Source organism: Neomonachus schauinslandi, chromosome X, assembly GCF_002201575.2.
Source record: "Neomonachus schauinslandi chromosome X, ASM220157v2, whole genome shotgun sequence".
In the NCBI taxonomy this organism is placed as follows: domain Eukaryota; kingdom Metazoa; phylum Chordata; class Mammalia; order Carnivora; family Phocidae; genus Neomonachus; species Neomonachus schauinslandi.
Window position 1 is genome coordinate 79,042,047 of NC_058419.1, and position 19,964 is coordinate 79,062,010.

At 38.5% G+C, this 19,964-nt stretch overlaps 1 pseudogene; it reads right to left on the reverse strand.

The window, feature by feature from the left end:
- Positions 1-9,479: 9,479 nt before the first annotated feature.
- Positions 9,480-11,512, reverse strand: LOC110591904 (annotated as a pseudogene).
- Positions 11,513-19,964: the final 8,452 nt, after the last annotated feature.

A 19,964-nucleotide genomic window follows, 5' to 3' on the forward strand; every position in this document is an offset into this window, starting at 1 on the left:
GACCCTGTATAGCCAGAGGAATGTTGAAAAAGAAAAGCAAAGCTGGAAGCATCACAATTCCAGACTTCAAGCTCTATTACAAAGCTGTCATCATCAAGACAGTATGGTACTGGCACAAAAACAGACTCATAGGTCAATGGAACAGAATATAGAGCCCAGAAATGGACCCTCAACTCTATGGTCAACTAATCTTCGACAAAGCAGGAAAGAATGTCCAATGGAAAAATGACAGTCTCTTCAACAAATTGTGTTGGGAAAATTGTTCAGCCACATGCAGAGGAATGAAACTGGACCATTTCCTCACACCACAGACTAAAATCGATTGAAAATGGTTGAAAGACCTAAATGTGAGACAGGAGTCCATCAAAATCTTAAAGGAGAACAGAGGCAGCAACCTCTTTGACCTGAGCTGCAGCAACTTCTTCTTAGAAACATAGCCAAAGGCAAGGGAAGCAAGGGCCAAAATGAACTATTGGGACTTCATCAAGATAAAAAGCTTTTGCACAGCAAAAGAAAGAGTCAACAAAACCAAAAGACAACCGACAGAATGGGAGAAGATATTTGCAACTGGCATAACAGATAAAGGGCTAGTATCCAAAATCTATAAAGAACTTATCAAACTCAACACCCAAAGGACAAATGATCCAATCAAGAAATGGGCAGAAGACATGAACAGACATTTTTCCAAAGAAGCCATCCAGATGGCCAACAGACACATGAAAAAGTGCTCAACATTGCTCGGCATCAGGGAAAACCAAATCAAAACCTCAATGAGATACCACCTCACACCAGTCAGAATGGCTAAAATTAACAAGTCAGGAAACGACAGGTGTTTGTGAGGATGCAGAGAAAAGGGAACCCTCCTACCCTGTTGGTGGGAATGCAAGCTGGTGCAGCCACTCTGGAAAACAGTATGGAGGTTCCTCAAATAGTTGAAAATAGAGCTATCATATGATCCAGTAATTGCACTACTGGGTATTTACCCCAAAGATACAAATGTAGTGATCTGAAGGGGTATGTGCACCCCGATGTTTATAGCAGCCATGTCCACAATAGCCAAACTGTGGAAAGTGCCAAGATATCCATCGACAGATGAATGGATAAAGAAGAAGTGGTATATATATATACAATGGAATATTATGCAGCCATGAAAAGGAATGAAATCTTGCCATTTGCAATGACGTGGATGGAACTGGAGGGTGTTATGCTGAGGGAAATATGTCAATCAGAGAAAGACATGTATCATATGACCTCACTGATGTGAGGAATTCTTAATCTCGGGAAACAAACTGAGGGTTGCTGGAGTGGTGGGGGTGGGAGGGATGGGGTGGCTGGGTGATAGGCATTGGGGGAGGTATGTGCTAGGGTGAGCTTTGTGAATTGTGTAAGACTGTTGAATCACAGACCTGTACCTCTGAAACAAATAATACATTCTATGTTAAAAAAAAAAAAAAGAAGAAGATAGCAGGAAGGGAAAAATGAAGGGGGTGAAATCAGAGGGGGAGACGAACCATGAGAGACTGTGGACTCTGAGAAACAAACTAGGGTTCTAGAGGGGAGGGGGTGGGGGGATGGGTTAACCTGGTGATGGGTATTAAAGAGGGCATGTACTGAATGGAGCACTGGGTGGTATCCACAATCAATGAATCATGGAACACTACATCAAAACTAATGATGTAATGTATGGTGATTAACATAACGTAATAAAAAAATAGCATCCTTTCTCGATTAAAACTCTTCAAAGTATAGGGAGAGAGGGAACATACCTCAATAGCATAAAAGCCATCTAAAAAAGTCCATGATGAATATCATTCTCAATGGGGAAAAACTGAAAGCTTTTCCCCTAAGGTCAGGTACATGACAGGGATTCCCACTCTCACCACTTTTGTTCAACATAACACTAGCAGTCATAGCCTCAGCAATCAGACCACAAAAAGAAATAAAAGACCCAATTTGGCAAAGGAGAATTCAATCTCTCACTCTTTACAGATGTCATGATGCTTTATGTGGAGTACCCAAAACACTCCACCCCAAAATTGCTAGAACTGATATAATTTAGCAATGTGGCAGGATACAAAAATCAATGCACAGAAATCACTTGCATTTCTATACACTAACAATGTGACAGAAGAAAGAGAAATTAAGGAATTGATCCCATTTACAATTGTACCAAGAATCATAAGATACCTAGGAATAAACTTAACTAAAGAGGTAAAGGATCTGTACTGTAAAAACGACAGTCACTTATGAAAGAAATTGAAGAAGACACAAAAAAGATGGAAAAACATTCCATGCTCATGAATTGGAAGAACAAATATTGTTAAAATTTCTATGCTACCTCGAGAAATGTACACATTCAATGCAATCCCTATCAAAATACCATCAACGTTTTTCACAAACCTGGAACAAACAATCCTAAAATTTGTATGGAACCAGAAAAGACCCAAATTGCCAGGGAAATGTTGAAAAAGAAAACCAAAGCCAGGGGCATCACAATGCCTCACTTCAAGCTATATTATGAAACTGTGATCATCAAGAAAGCACGGTACTGGCACAAAAAACAGACACATAGATCAATGGAACAGAATAGAGATGCCAAAAATGGACCTTCAAATCTATGGTCACCTAATCTTCAACTAAGCAGGAAATATTGTCCAATTGAAAAAAAACAGTCTCTTCAATAAGTGGTGCAGGGGAAATTGGACAGCCACATGCAGAAGAATGAAACTGGAGAATTCTCTTACACAATACACAAAGATAAAGTCAAAATGGGTGAAAGACCTAACTGTGAAATAGGAGTTCAACAAAATCCTAGAGGAGAACACAGGCAGCAACCTCTTTGACCTAGACTACAGCAACTTGCTAGATTCATCTCCAAAAGCAAGGGAAACAAAAGCACAAGTCCCTTTTGGGACTTCATCAAGAGAAAAAGCTTCTGCACAGCTAAGAAACAGTCAACAAAACTAAACAGTAACCTACGAAATGGTGGAAGATATTTGCCAATGACACTACAGACAAAGGGCTGGTATCCAAGATCTATAAAGGACTGTAGATCAAACCAAACATCCAAGAGACAAATAATCCAGTCAAGAAATGGGCAGAGGTCATGAACAGACATTTCTCTGAAGAAGACATACAAATGGCCAACAGACACATGAAAAAATGCTGCACTTCGCTTGTCGTCAGGGAAATACAAATCAAAACCTTAATTAGATACCACCTTACACTAGTTAGAATGACTAAAATTAACAAGACAGGAAACAACAAGTGTTGGTGAGGATGTGGAGAAAGGGGAACCCTCTTACACTGTTGGTGGGAATGCAAGCTGGTACAGCACTCTGGAAAACAGTATGGAGATTCCTCAAGAAATTAAAAAATGGAGGTACCCTATGACCCAGCAATTGCACTACTGTGTATTTACTCCAAAGATACAGATGTAGTGAAACAAAGGGGCACCCCAATTTTCTTAGCAGTAATGTCCATAATAACCAAAATGTGGAAGGAGCCAAAATGTCCTTCATCTGATGAGTGGATAAAGAAGATGTGGTTTATATTTATAATGGAATATTACTCAGTCATCAGAAATTCTGAATACCTACCATTTACCTCAGTGTGGATTTAACTGGAGAGTATTATGCTAAGTGAAATAAGTCAATCAGAGAAAGACAGTTCTCATATGGTTTCATTCATAGGTGGAATACAAGAAATAGCACAGAGGATCGTGGGGAAGGAAGCGAAAACTGAATGGGAAGTCATCAGAGTTGGAGATAAACCAGGAGAGACTCTTGACTCTGGGAAACAAACTGAGGGTTGTGGAAGGGGTGGGTGGGTGGGAGGATGGGGTAACTGGATTATGGACGTTAAGGAAGGCACATGATGTGATGAGCACTGGGTGTTATGTGCAACTGATGAATCATTGTACACTACATCTGAAACTAATGATGTACTATATGTTGACTAATTAAATTTAAAAAAATCCACCTTATTTTTCTTTCTTCCTACCCTACACTCCACTATGGAAAATTTCTAATGTTACAAATTCATTGGTTTGAAGCAAAATGAGTAAGGAAGTGATGGCTATGGCCCAATTCCTATGATAGAACTTTTGTTACTATTGGGTAATTTATTTAGGTCAAAATCAGTGGGTTGTTTCAGTCTGTCCAAATTAATACATCTTAAGTCCTTTGGAGTGAACATCGACCATGCTTGTTCCCACTGAGTTTCCTGCCAATTTTTCTTTATAGCTATGCAATTGTCTGGGCCTTTTCCCCCCGACAATTATCTGGAGGTATGCATTTTTGCTAAACTTGAAAACTCTGTACTAGGAAAAACAATACTAAATGGAATTCTTTTTGTGATCAAAATAGTATGGGACTTTAACATCCCACTTATATCAATGGAAAGATTAGCTAAGCAGAATATCAAGAAGGGAACAATGGCTTTGAATGACATACTGGAACATATGGTTTTAACAGTTATATTAAGAACATTTTGTCCTAAAGTAGCAGAATACACATACTTTTGGTGTGCACATAGGACATTCTCCAGAATAGATCACATATACATCACAATCAGGCTTCAACAAGTACAAAAAGACTGAGATCATACCATGCATCTTTACCAACCATAATGCTATGAAATTTGAAGTCAACCACAAGAAAAAATTTGGAAAGACCACAAATACATGGAGGCTAAAGAACGTCCTACTAAAGAATAAATGGGTTAACAAGGAATGTAAAAAAGAAATAAGAAAATTACATGGAGACAAATGAAAATGAAAACATTATGGTACAAAACCTTTGGGATATAGCAAAAGCAGTCATAAGATGGACGTATATAGCAATACAGGTCTATTTCAAGAAGCAAGGAAAACTCAAATATACAACCTAACCTTATACCTAGCAGAGGTAGTAAAAGAACAACAAATGAAGTTAACAGCCAGCAGAGGAAGGGAAATAGTAAAGATTAGAGCAGAAATAAATGACAGAAAGAAACAAAGAAACAAACAAAATACTTGTAGAACAGATAAACAAAACAAGCTGGTTCTTTGAAAAAATTAATAAAATTGAAAAAACCCTAACCAGTATGATCAAAAGGAAGAAAGGACCAAAATAAATAAAATTATGAATGAAAGAGGAGAGATCACAACCAACACCACAGAAATACAAGCAATTATAAAAGAATACTATGGAAAATTATGTGCCAAAAAATCATACAATCTGGAAGAAATGGATAAATTCCTAGAAACATATAAACTACCAAAACTGAAACATGAAGAAGTAGAAAAAAAATTTTTTTTAAGATTTATTTATTTATTTATTTGAGAGAGAGAGCACAAGAGGGGGGAGCGGGAGAAGGAGAAGCAGACTCCCTGCCGAGCAGGGAGCCCGATGTGGGACTCGATCCAGGGACTCCAGGATCATGACCTGAGCCGAAGGCAGTCACTTAACCAACTGAGCCACCCAGGCGCCCCAGAAGTAGAAAATTTGAATAGAACCATAAGCAGCAAAGAAATTGAATGAGTAATCAAAAATCTCCCAAGAAACAAGAGTCCAGGGCCAGATGACTTCTCAGTAGAATTCTACCAAAAATTTAAAGAAGAGTTAATACCTATTCTTTTCAAAGTGTTACAAAAAATAGAAATGGAAGGAAAACTTCCAAACTCATTTACAAGGCCAGCATTACCTTGATTCCAAAACCTGACAAAGATCCCACTAAAAAGGAGACATATCAGCCAATATTCCTGGTGGACATGGGTGCAAAAATTCTCAGGAAGATACTAACAAATCATATCCAATAGTGCATAAAAAGAATCACTTACCAGGATCAAGTGGGATTTATTACTGGGCTGCAAGTGTGGATCAATATTCACAAATCAATCAACATGAGACAGCACATTAAAGAGAGAAAGGATACAAAATATATATTCCTCTCAATAGAAGCAGAAAAAGCATTTGATAAAATACAACATCCATTCTGAGAAAAATCACTTTACAACTTACTGATAGAAAGAACATTCCTCAAGGTTATGAAGGGCTTATATGAAAGATCCGCAGTTAATATCATTCTCTTGGGGGAAAAAAGGGCAGTTCTTCCTCTATGGTCAGGAACATTTAGGTCTTCCAACCATGTTAAATTTATTTTTGTATATGGTGCAAGAAAGTGTTCCAGTTTCATTCTTCTTTCCACTGAATATTCTTTCCAGCTTTGTTGAACATTAGTTGATATAGTTGTGGGTGCATTTTTAGGTTTTCTCTTATGTTCTATTGATCTATGTGTCGTTTTTGTGCCAGTAACATACTGCCTTGATGACTACAGGGATGTTCACTCTCACCATTGTTATTTAATGTAGTACTGGAAATTGTAGCTTTAGCAATCAGATAACAAAAAGAAATAAAAGGCATCCAAATCATCAAGGAAGAATTCAAGCTTTCACTATTTGCAAAGGAAGAATTAGAGGGTATTACGCTGAGCGAAATAAGTTAGTCAGAGAAAGACAATTATATGGTTTCACTCCCATATGTGGAATATAAGAGAGTGCAGAGGATCATAGGGGAAGGGAGGGAAAACTGAATGGGAAGTCATCAGAGAGGGAGACAAACCATGAGAGACTCAACTATAGGAAACAAACTGAGGAGAGATGAGTGGGTGGATGGGGTAATTGGATGATGGCCATTAAGGAAGGCACATGATGTGATGAGCACTGGGTGTTATGCAACTGATGGATTATTGAACTCCACATCTGAAACTAATGATGTACTATATGTTGGCTAATTGAATTTAAATAAAGATAAATAGAAAACCTGAAAGACTCCACCAAAAAATCGTTAGAACTGATACATGAATTCCATAAAGTTGCAGCATACAAAATCAATGCACAGAAATCTGTTGTATTTCTATACACCAATAATGAAGCAGCAGAAAGAGAAATCAAGGAATCAATCCCATTTACAAATTGCACTTAAATCCATAAGATACCTAGGAATAAATGTTACAAAAGACGTTAAAGATCTGTACTCTGAAAAGTATAAAACATTTGTGAAAGTCATTGAAGAGGACAAAAGAAATGGAAAAACGTGTCATGCTCATGGATTGGAAGAACAAACATTGTTAAAATGTCTATACTATATGTCTATACTACCCAAAGGAATCTACACATTCAGTGCGATGCCTATCAAAATGCCAATAGCATTTTTCACAGAGCTAGAACAATCCTAAAATTTGTATGGAATCACAAAAGACCATGAATAGCTAAAGCAACCCTGAAAAAGAAAGGCAAAGCTAGAGGCATAATTATTCCACACTACAGGCTATATTATATCTGTAGTCATTAAGGCAGTATGTTACTGGCACAAAAACGACACATAGATCAATAGAACATAAGAGAAAACCTAAAAATGCACCCACAACTATATCAACTAATGTTCAACAAAGCTGGAAAGAATATTCAATGGAAAGAAGAATGAAACTGGAACACTTTCTTGCACCATATACAAAAATAAATTTAACATGGTTGGAAGACCTAAATGTGAGACAGGAAACCATCAAAATCTTAGAGAACACAGGAAGTAACCTCTTTGACATTGGTCATAGCAACTTCTTACTAGATATGTCTCCAGAGGCAAGGGAAACAAAAGCAAAAATGAACTATTGGGATTTCATCAACATAAAAACAAAACAAAACAAAACAAAAACTTCTACACAGCAAAGGAAACAATCAACAAAACTAAAAGGAAGCCTATGGAATGGGAGAAGATATTGGCAAATGACATATCTGATAAAGGGTTAGTATCCAAAGTCTATAAAGAACTTATCAAATTTAACATCCAAAAAATAAATATCTAGTTAAGAAATGGGAAGAAGACATGAGTAAACATTTTTCCAAAGAAGACATCCAGATGGCTAAGAGACACATGAAAAGATGCTCAACATCATTCATCATCAGGGAAATACAAACCAAAACCAGGATAAGATACCACCATACACCTGTCAGAATGGCTAAAATTTACAACTCAAGAAACTATGGATGTTGGTGAGAATGCAGAGAAAGGGGAACCCTGTTCCACTGTTGGTGGGAAGGCAAACTGGTGCAGCCACTCTGGAAAACAGTATGGAGATCCCTCAAATAGTTAAAATAGAACTATCCTACGATCCAGCATTTGCACTGCTAGATATTTAGCCAAAGGATACAGATATCTCATTGTAGCTTTAATTTGCATTTCCCTTATAATGAGTGGTGTTAGGCATATTTTCATGTTTCTGTTTGCCATCTGGATGTCTTCTTTGGAGAAATGTCTACTCATGTCATCTGCCCATTTTTTAATTGCATTATTTATTTTTGTGTGTTGAGTTGTATAAATTATTTATACATTTTGGATACTAACCCTTTATCAGATATGTCATTTGCAAATATCTTGTCCCATTAGGTAGATTGCCTTTTAGTTTTGTTGTTTCCTTTGCTGTGTAGAAGGTTTTTTATTTTGATATAGCACAAATAGTTTATTTTTGCTTTTCTTTCCCTTTCCTCAGGAGACCTATCTAGAAAGATGTTGCTATGGGTGATGTCAGAGAAATTACTACCTGTGCTTTCTTCTGGGATATTTATGGTTTCATGTCTCACATTTAAGTCCTTAATTCATTTTGAGTATATTTGGTGTATGGTGTAAGAAAGTGGTCCAGTTTTCCCAGCACCATTTGTTGAAGAGACTATCTTTTTACCATTGGATATTCTTTCCACCTATGTCAAAGATTAATTGACCATAAAATTGTTGGTTTAATCCTCTGCTTTCTATTCTGTTCCATTGATCTATGTATCTGTTTTTGCACCAGTACCATACTGTTTTGATTACAACAGCTTTGTAATACGCTTTGGAGTCTGGAATTGTGATATCTCCAGGTTTTTGTTTTTTTTTTCTTTGTGAAGATTGCTATAGCTATTTGGGGTCTTTTTAGGATTATTTGTTCTATCTCTGTGAAAAATGCTATTCATATTTTTTTTCTTTTTATCATAGAAAAACATTTATTTGTTAACAGTATCTTCCACTGCCATGACATCTGAACAGGCTTTCAACTCTTTAAAGACTGACCTTAATATAACAACATTACAGGAGATAAAATTTACATTTTTAAATAAGGATAGTAAAAAGTGAAAAAATGTAATGCTACATTCCTTAATATCCATGAAAAAAAATTTTAACTCAAGTTTAAATACTTTTGATTTTATTTATTTATTTATTTTTTAAATTTTATTTATTTATTCATGAGAGACAGAGAGAGAGAGAGAGGCAGAGGGAGAAGCAGGCTCCCAAGGAGCAGGGAGCCCGATGCGGGACTCGATCCCAGGACCCTGAGATCATGACCTGAGCCGAAGGCAGATGCTTAACCATCTGAGCCACCCAGGTGCCCTACTTTTGATTTTATTAAAGAAAGTATAAAATACCAAATTCTACATTTTTAAACACTACTATTTTAAGAATCACTTATTTCTTCATAGAGCCAGCATGTTTCCCATACTTCCATATATCTTGAGATCTCCTCTCAGCAGGCTGGTACCACTTTTCAACAAGGGCATTAATAATAAAATTTTGGGGTTTTCCTTGGGGTTTCCCCAATTTTTTCTCCATTTCTTTTTTCAATTTATTCACCTCTACCTCTTGGCCATTGCCACAAGATCCTTTGGGATACTCTGTTGTGCTCTTTCCAGAATATTAATTAACTCTCCAGCAACCCTCCAGTCATTTCTAGTGAGGAGAATAATAAATATCCCAGTTCTCCCTGCTCTTCCAGTACGCCCTACTCTGTGCACGTATTCTTTGATGTTCGGGGGAAATCATAATTATAGACATGTGTGATATCAAGGACGTCAAGACCCCGAGATGCCAAGTCGGTGGCAATCAATATTTTTACCTTACCTGTTTTAAAGTTTTCTAATGCCCTCTCTTGGTCACTCTGCTCCTTATTACCATGAAGGGATTCCACTGATAACATGTCGCAGAATCAGGTCGCTTGATAGGTGGTCAGCAACAGCTTTTCTGCTGACAAACACTATGACTTTGTCTTTGGGAGACATGCTTTCTAGAAAAGTTTGGATATGAGAGCATTTCTCTTCTTCGGTGGTGACAATTATGTTTTGTTTCACGGTACTTACTGCCACTAGATCCAAAGTACAAACATATACAGTCATTGACTCTTTCAAATAAGTCTGTGCAAGTCGCCGGACAGCATATGGCCATGTTGCACTTGTCATAGTAGTCTGCCTGTATGGGCGCACATCTAATAAAATCTTCATTATCTGGGGTTCAAATCCCATATCTAGCATCTTGTCGGCTTCATCTAAAACCAAGTAGGTTACATTTCTGAGGGTAACAAAGTTATTCATTTGTAGATCATTCAGTCTTCCAGGAGTTGCAATAATAATATCTACTCCTTTTTTCAGATCTTGTATTTGTCCATTTCTATCTCCACCACCATATATACACACACTTTTGAGGCCTTTATATGAATACTTAGAACATTCAGCTTCCACTTGAAGTGCTAACTCGTGCGTAGGTGTAAGGACTAACACGCCAGGTCCATTCCTTTTTCCTCTAATTACAGGCTGTGAATTCAAGTGTATAAATCTGGGCATTAAGTAGGACAGTGTTTTCCCGGTTCCAGTTTGGGCTACTCCTATAAGATCTACACCTTGTAAAACTATCGGCCATGACTGCAACTGGATCAGTGTTGGCTTTTGAAAGCCTGCCTTTTTAATGTTTTCCATAACCTCAGGATAACACTGAAAAGCATCCTCAAATTTACAAGTAGGATTGGGTATATGACGCTTCTCCCCTTCTTTTGAGTCATCACACATTATAATTTTCTTTCCTCCGAGTGTCTACTTGCACTGTGACATTGAACTTGTTGCTTCTGACTCCACGTAAAGGTTTTTCTTAATTGGTGGTAAATCTTCCCACTATTTTTTCCCCCACTTCAAAGCATCTTCTCGAATTTGATCCCAATCAATCAATGGCTGATTCTCTGTAACATTACTATCTGTCTTTACATCTCTTCCAACAGAAGGTTGGAATGCAACAATATCAGTTCTGAGTTCTGAATTGTAATTTTCTTGTTTTTTAACAAGATTATCTATCACAGTTTTGGCCTTCACCTGCATCACCTTGTTGACAAAGATTTTGACATCTGCTTCTTCTGAATTACATGTTATTATCTGTATTTTCGTGTTTGTTGTACTTTGGATGTCTTTTATTTTTGATCCTCCACGACCGATCACAGTGCCAACCCACACGTTATTCAATCCAAAGCAAAGCAGCGGTTCTCGGAGGCCAGCGGCCCCAGGTTGCTGGAGGCAGGAGGGGTTCCTCCAGCTGCCACCTCTGCCGCCCCTACCGGCCTCCTGACCTCTTTGATTCGGGTCCTCCGTCGGCCTCCTTTCCGGAGCACGGGACACTGCTGAGTTTCACCAGGAAGCAACAACCCATGAGGAGGTGTTGGCGCCTGCTTCTTGCTTCAACATGGTTCCGTGAGGAAGATCAGGCACGTCCGACATCACTCCGGTCTGGCTCTGCACCACTGCATGGTGCCATCGTAGAGTCTTCTCTGCTCTTCATATTTTGATATGGATTGCTTTAAAGTTGTTGATTGCTTTGGGTAGAATAGACATTTAAACAATATTTTTTCTTCCAACCCATGAGCTTGGCATGTCTTTCCATTTTGTCTTCATGTCTTCTTAAATTTCTTTAATCAGTGTTTTATAGTTTTTAGAATACATGTCTTTTGCATCCTTAGATAAATTTATTCCTAGATATGTTATAACTTTGGTGCAATTATAAATGGTATAGTTTTCTTAATTTTCTTAATTTTTCTTTCAGCTACTTCTTATTAGTGTATAGAAGTGCAATAGATTTCTGTACCTTGATTTGGTATGCTATGACTTTATTAAATTCATTTATCAGTTCCAGTAGTGTTTTGGTGCAGTCTTTAGGGTTTTCTATATAATATCATGTGATCTGCAAATAGTGAAAGTTTTACTTCTTTCTTACCAAGTTGGATGTCTTTTATTCCTTTATCTTGTCTGATTCCTGTGCCTTGGACTCCCATTACTCTGTTGAATAAAAGTGGTGAAGGTGGATATCCTTGTCATCATCATGACCCTGGGGAAAAGCTCTGAGTTTTTTCCATTGAGGATGATGTTTGCTGTGGGTTTTTCATATATGGCCTTTATTTTGTTGGGGTATATTACCTCTAAACCTACCTTGTTGAGGGTCTTTATCATGAATCAGTGTTGTAATTTATCATATGCTTTTTCTCCATCTATGAAATTATCAGATGATTTTCATTCTTTCTCTTATTGATGTGATGTATCAGAATTTTTGATTGGCAAATATTGAACCACCTTTCCGTCCTGGGAATAAATCCCGGTTGATCTTGGTGAATGATTTTTTTAAATTTTTAAAAATTATTTATTTATTTGACAGAGAGAGAGAGGGCACAAGCAGTGGGAGAGGGAGAAACAGACTCACTGGCAATCAGGGAGCTGACACAGGGCTTGATCCCAGAACCCTGAGATCATGACCTGAACTGAAGGCAGACACTTAACTGACTGAGCTACCCAGGCGCTCCGTGGTGAATGATTTTTAAGTGTATTGTTCTATTTGGTTTCCTAGTATTTTGTTGGGAATTTTTGCATGTATGTTCTTTTTTTTTTTTTTTTTATGTTCTGTTAGTCACCATACAATACATCATTAGTTTGTGATGTGGTGATCCACGATCCATTGTTTTCGTATAACACCCAGTGCTCCATGCAGTGCATGCTCTACTTAGTACCCATCACGGGGCTAACCAATCCGCCCTCCCTCCTCCCCTGTAAAACCCTGTTTGTTTCTCAGAGTCCATAGTCTCTCATGGTACATCTCTCCTTCCAATTCCCCACCCCTCATTTTTCCCTTCCTTCTCCTAATGTCCTCCATGTTTTCCATATGTTCCACAAATAAGTGAAACCATATGATAATTGACTTTTTCTGCTTGACTTATTTCACTTAGCATAATCTTCTCCAGTCCCATCCATGTGGATGTAAAAGTTGGGTATTCATCCTTTCTGATGGCTGAGTAATATTCCATTGTATATATGGACCACATCTTCTTTATCCATTCATCTGTTGAAGGGCATCTCAGCTCTTTCCACAGTTTGGTTATTGCGGACATTGCTGCTATGAACATTGGGGTGCATATGGCCCTTCTTTTCACTACATCTGTGTCTTTGGGGTAAATACCCAGGAGTGCAATTGCTGGGTCATAGGGTAGCTCTATTTTTAAATTTTTGAGGAACCTCCACACTGTTTTCCAAAGTGGCTGTACAAACTTGCATTCCCACAAACAGTGTAAGAGGGTTCCCCCTTACCCACAACCTCTCCAACATTAGTTGTTTCTTTCCCTGTCCATTTTTGCCATTCTAACTGGTGTAAGGCGGTATCTCAATGTGGTTTTGATTTGGATTTCCCTGATGGCTAATGATGATGAACATTTTTTCATGTGTCTGGTAGCCATTTGTATGTCTTCTTCAGAGAAGTGTCTTTTCATAACTTCTGCCCACTTTTTGACTTGATTATTTGTTTTTTGGGTGTTGAGTTTGAGAAGTTCTTTATAGATCTTGGATACCAGCCCTTTATCTGTAGTGTCATTTGCATCTTGTCCCATTCTGTGGGTTGCCTCTTTGTTTTGTTGACTGTTTCCTTTGCCTCCCAAAAGTTCATTTTTGCTTTTGTTTCACTAGCTTTTGGAGATGTATCTTGAAAGAAGTTGTTGTGGCTGATGTCAAAGAGGTGACTGCCTATGTTCTCCTCTAGGATTTGGATGGATTTCTGTCTCACATTGAGGTCTTTCACCCACTTTGAGTTTATCTTTGTGAGTGGTGTTAGAGAATGGTCGAGTTTCATTCTTCTGCATGTGGCTGTCCAATTGTCCCAGCACCATTTATTGAAGAGACTGTCTTTTTTCCATTGCATGTTTTTTCCTGCTTTGTCAAAGATTATTTGACCATAGAGTTGAGGGTCCATATCTGGGCTCTCTATTCTGTTTCATTGGTCTATGTCTGTTTTTGTGCCAGTACCATGCTGTCTTGGTGATCACAGCTTTGTAATATAGCTTGAAATCGGGCAACGTGATGCCCCCAGGTTTGTTTTTCTTTTTCAGCACTTCCTTGGCGATTTGGGGTCTCTCCTGATTCCATACAAATTTTAGGATTGTTCATTCCAGCACGTTGAAAAATGTCATTGGAATTTTGATCTGGATGGCATTGAAGGTATAGATTGCTCTGGGTAGCATAGACATTTTAACAATGTTTATTCTTCTGATCCATGAGCATGGAATATTTTTCCATCTTTTTGTGTCTTCTTCAATTTCTTTCTTGAGTGTTCTGTAGTTCCTAGAGTATAGATCCTTTACCTCTTTGGTTAGGTTTATTCCGAGGTATCGTATTGATTTTTGTGCTATTGTAAATGGAATCATTTCTCTAATTTCTCTTTCTACAGTTGCGTTGTTAGTGTATAAGAAAGCAACTGATTTCTGTGCATTGATTTTGTATCCTGCCACATTACTGAATTGCTGGATGAGTTCTAGTCATTTGGGGGTGGAGTCTTTTGGGTTTTCCACATAAAGTATCATGTCGTCTGTGAAAAGAGAGAGTTTGACTTCTTCTTTGTCAATTTGAATACCTTTTATTTCTTTTTGTTGTCTGATTGCTGTTGCTAGGACTTCTAGTACAATGTTGAACAATAGTGGTGAGAGTGGGCATCCTTAACGTGTTCCTGATCTGAAGCAAAAGGCTCTCAGCTTTTCCCCATTGAGGATGATATTCACTGTGGGTTTTTCATAGATGGATTTTATGAACTTGAGGAATGTTGCCTCTATCCCTATACTCTGAAGAGTTTAAATCAGGAAAGGATGCTGTATTTTGTCAAATGCTTTTTCTGCATCAATTGAGAAGACCATATGGTTCTTCTCCCTCCTCTTATTAATGTGTTCTATCACATTGATTGATATGCGAATGTTGAACCACCCTTGCATCCCAGGGATAAATCCCACTTGGTCGTGGTGGATGATCCTTTAATGTATTGTTGGATCCTATTAGCTAGGATTTTGTTGAGTATTTTGGAATCCATATTCATCAGGGATATTGGTCTGAAATTCTCCTTTTTGATGGGGTCGTTGCCTGGTTTGGGGATTAAGGTAATGCTGGCCTCATAGAATGAGTTTGGAAGTTTTCCTTCTGTTTCTATTTTTTGAAACAGCTTCAGTAGAATAGGTATTATTTCTTCTTTGAATGTTTGGTAGAATTCCCCAGGAAATCCATCAGGCCCTGGACTCTTGTTTTTTGGGAGGTTTTGGATCACTGCTTCAATCTCGTTACTGGTTATTGGCGTATTCAGGTTGTCAATTTCTTCCTGTTTCAGTCTTGGCAGCTTATAGGTTTCCAGGAAGGCCTCCATTTCATCCAGATTGCTCAGTTTATTGGCATAGAGTTGTTGATAATAATTGCTAATAATTGTTTCTATTTCCTTGGTGTTATTCATGATCTCTCCTCTCTCATTCATAATTTTATTAATTTGGGTATTTTCTATTTTCTTTTGGATAAGTCTGGCCAGTGGTTTATTGATCTTATTAATTCTTTCAAAGAACTAACTTCGTTTTGTTGATCTGATCTACTGTGTTTCTGGATTCTAATACATTGATCTCTGCTCTAATTTTAATTATTTCTCTTCTAATGCATGGCTTATGCATCGTTGTTGCTTTTTCTCTAGTTCTTTGGTGTTAGTTAGTTGGTGAATTCGGGATTTTTCTATTTTTTTGAGTGAGGCTTGGATGGCTCTGTATTTCCCCCTTAGGACTGCCTTTGCAGTATCCCATAGGGTTTGGACTGATGTTTTCATTCTCATTGATTTCTACGAATTGTTTAAGTTCTTTGATTTCCTGGTTGACCCAAACATTCTTGAGCAGAGTGGTCTTTAGCTTCCAAGTGTTTGAATTTCTGCCACATTGTTTCTTGTGATTGAGTTCCAGTTTTAAAGCATTGTGGTCTGAGAATATGCAGGGAATAATCTCAATCTTTTGGTTTTGGTTGAGACGTGATTTGTGACCCAGAGTATGGTCTATTCTGGAGAAAGTTCCATGTGCACTCGTGAAGAATGAGTAGTCTGTTGTTTTAGGGTGGAATGTTCTGTATATATCTATGAGGTCCATCTGGTCCAGTGTGTCATTCAAAGCTCTTGTTTCTTTGTTGATTTTCTGCTTAGGTGGTCTGTCCATTGCTGAGAGTGGAGTGTTGAGGTCTCCTACAATTAACATATTGTTATCAATATGACTATTTTGGTTAACAGTTGGCTTATATAGATGGCTGGTCCCATGTTGGGGGCATAGATATTTACAATTGTTAGATCTTCTTGTTGGATAGACCCTTTAAGCATGATATAGTGTCATTCTGTGTCTTTAATTATAGACTTTAGTTTAAAATCTAATTTGTCTGATATAAGAATTGCTACCCCAGCTTTGTTTTGAGGTCCGCTGGCATGGAAGATGGATCTCCATCCCTTCACTTTCAGTCTGGATGTGTCTTTAGGTTCAAAATGAGTCTCTTGCAGGCAGCACATGGATGGGTCCTGTCTTTTTTCCAATCTGCAACCCTGTCCCTTTTTATGGGAGCATTTAGGCCATTCATGTTGAGATTGATTATTGAAAGATATGAATTAATTGTCATCATGTTGCCTGTGAAGACATTGTTTTTATGGATTGTCCCTGTAAATTTCTGTTGTAGATCACTCTTGGGGTCTTTCTCCTTTTATGGAACATCCCTGAATATTTCTTGCAGGGCCGGCTTAGTAGTCACATATTCTCTCATTTTCAATTGGTTGTGGAAGCTCTGCATCTCTCCATCCATTCTAAATGACAGCCTTGCCAGGTAAAGTATTCTTGGCTGCATGTTCTTCTCATTTAGTACCCTGAATATGTCTTGCCAGGCCTTTCTGGCTTGCCATGTCTCTGTGGATAGGTCTGACGTTATTCTGATGTTCCCCCCTCTGTACGTAAGGAATCTCTTCCCCATAACTGCCCTTAAGATGGTTTCCTTGGTTCTAAGATTTGCAAGTTTTACTATTACATGTCGGGGTGTTGGCCTGTTTCCCTTGACCTTGGGAGGGGTCCTCTCTGACTCTAGGACTCGAATGTTTGTTTCATTTTCCAGATTAGGAAAGTTCTCAGCTATGATTTGCTCAAATACATCTTCTAGCCCTCTCTCTCTCTCTCTCCAATCCCTCCAGGATTCCAATTATTCTGACATTGGAACGCTTCATGGTGTCACTTATTTCTCTGATTCTATTTTCATGGATTCTGAGTTGTTTCTCCCTGACCTCCTCTTTTCCCTTTTTATCTATTATATTGTCTTCCAGGTCGCTTGTTCGTTCTTCTGCCTCACTTACCCTAGCTGTTAGATTATTTAGATTGGATTGGATCTCATTGATAGCATTTTTAAGTTCTGCGCATTCACCTTTCATTTCTGCCCTTAGAGACTCTATGTTGCCATTAATTGATTTCTCCATTCTAGCCATTGTCATCACAAATGCTAGCCTGAATTCCATCTCCGACATCTTGGTTATATCTGCATCCATTTGTAAATCTGTAGCATAAGTCATAATCTCTGAGTCTTTTCTATTTTGGAGGTTCCTCCTCCTAGTCATTCTGTTGATGGGTGTTTCAGGGAATGTATAGAGTCCAAATCATTGACCAGGACCCAAGCAAGATGCACCTCTTTTCTTGGGACCTTAGGGTTGCTGGCTTCTTGTTTTCCCAGTCTGTCTTCTGTGGGAGGGGCCTGCCGTGCTGTTACTCAGGCAACTCTGTTTGGGTGGAGTTGCCTTGCCCCCCTGTGGCGAGGGATGGGCTCAGTAGGAATCAGTTTTTGGGGCTTTTGTTCTCTGGCAGCTTTCCCTGGTGGCTTTCTGTGTCTCTTTCATGAGTCAGAGCAGAAGAGACCGTTTCTAACCCTCTGCCTCAGAGCAGAGTGACTGCATTCTGTTCTTCAGAGAGCTCTCCAGGCCACACTGTCTCCATTTCTGTCCGTGCTGCTAGAAACTGCAGCTTCCTGGGTTGTGTGCCCCTCTGTAGCGCCCCCAGTCCTGCCTCCAGGTCGGGGCACGTCTCTGCCCTTTGTGCTTCTAAAACCGCCAGTTGCTCCCAGTTTGCCTGCAAGACCCCACCGCTCTGGGTTTCCGCCCTGGGGCCTGCCCTAAAGTCCTTTCCCTGCCCGCTACTGGTCTGAGAGTCTGTGCCCTGTCCCTAGCACATGAGGCTGTCGCTCACTGTTGGTGTAGGATCCCCACAGACAGGCTCCCTCCCGCTGCCGTTTATCCTCCAATATCTGCCCATGGAATCAGGGGTCACTGCTTCATACCTCAAAACCAATCACCTGCTATATTCTGCTTGTAGAGATCCAGAGTTTCTTACATCTCAGGCTGGTTTCGTGTGTGCTCAGAGTGGTCTGGTAGATATCCAGCTCAATTCCAGGGACCAGTTGAAATAGGGTCCCCTACTCCTCCATCATCTTTCCTTTCTGCATGTATGTTCATCAGAGATATTGGCCTGTAGTTCTTTTGTTGTTGTTGTTGTGTCTTTATCCGGTTTTGGTATCAGTGTAATGCTGGCCTCAGAGAATGAACTTAAAAGTTTTCCTTCCTCTTATATTTTTTAGAATAGTTTGAGAATACGTACTAAGTCTTTGTTAAATGGTAGAATTCTAGGCCTACGTTTTGATTTCATGGCTAATCATTATTGATTACTCTTTTCATGAAGTAAAGAGATTGCACTGAGTTTCTTAAAATACATATGGGGGGGACGCTTAGGAAACAGGAAGAGGAAAATGTTGAATAGAACCATAATGGGGAGCTCTCATTCCATAATCAACATTCTCTAAGTCACTAGAAATGCAATGAATTCAGGAATGATAATGAACATCTCCTTTGATCTCTTAAACTTCATTCATTTTTTGTGTGTGCATTATCGTGTGGGGAGTGGGTGGAATAAAAGGCAGATTTAGATAACAGTGTATGAGAACCAACAAAGGAAGGAAATTAGGTAAGGAATTAAGTGAGGCAAGGCAAAGGAGAAGTATTAAAACCATGTTCAACTGTAGAAAATTGCATTACAAGAAGAAAAGAAAGAGAAAAAGAAAATACAGTAATAAAGAAATTTGCCATGTCAATACAATTTAAAGACAGAATATCAAATGGACATTTTAAGATTGAATCTCAATTTTTTCCACTCTTTATCTAAAAGAACCTAATATTTTATTTTAAAAAATAAGTGAAATCACACGATATTTGTCTTTGAATGACTTATATCACAAAGCATAATACTCTCTAGCTTCTTCGATATCATTACAAATGGAAAGGTTTCATTTATTTAAGGTTAATATTCCATTGTATATATATACAAATTCTTCAACCATTCATCAGTCGATATACACTTGACTTGTTTCCAAAATTTGGCTCTGGTCCATACAGCTGCTGTAAACATCAGTGTGCATGCATCCCTTTGAAATAGTACTTGTGCATTCCTTGGGTAATACCTAGTAGTGCAATTGTTGGGTTGTATGGCAGTTCTATTTTTAACTTTTTCAGTAATCATCATACTCTTGTTTGGAATGGTTGCAACAGTTTGCATTCCCACCAACAGTGCAAGAGTGTTCTCCTTGCTCCACATCCTATCCACCACCTGTTGTATCTTATCTTGTTGATTTTAACCATTCTGACAGGTGTGAGGTGATACAATATTGTAGTTTTGATTTGTATTTCCCTGTAGATGAGTGATGTTGAGCACCTTTTGGTGTGTCCATTAGACATCTGTATGTCTTCTTTGGAAAAATGTCTCTTCATGTCTTCTACCCATTTTTCAAGGTTTTACTTTTATTCTGGTTATCATAC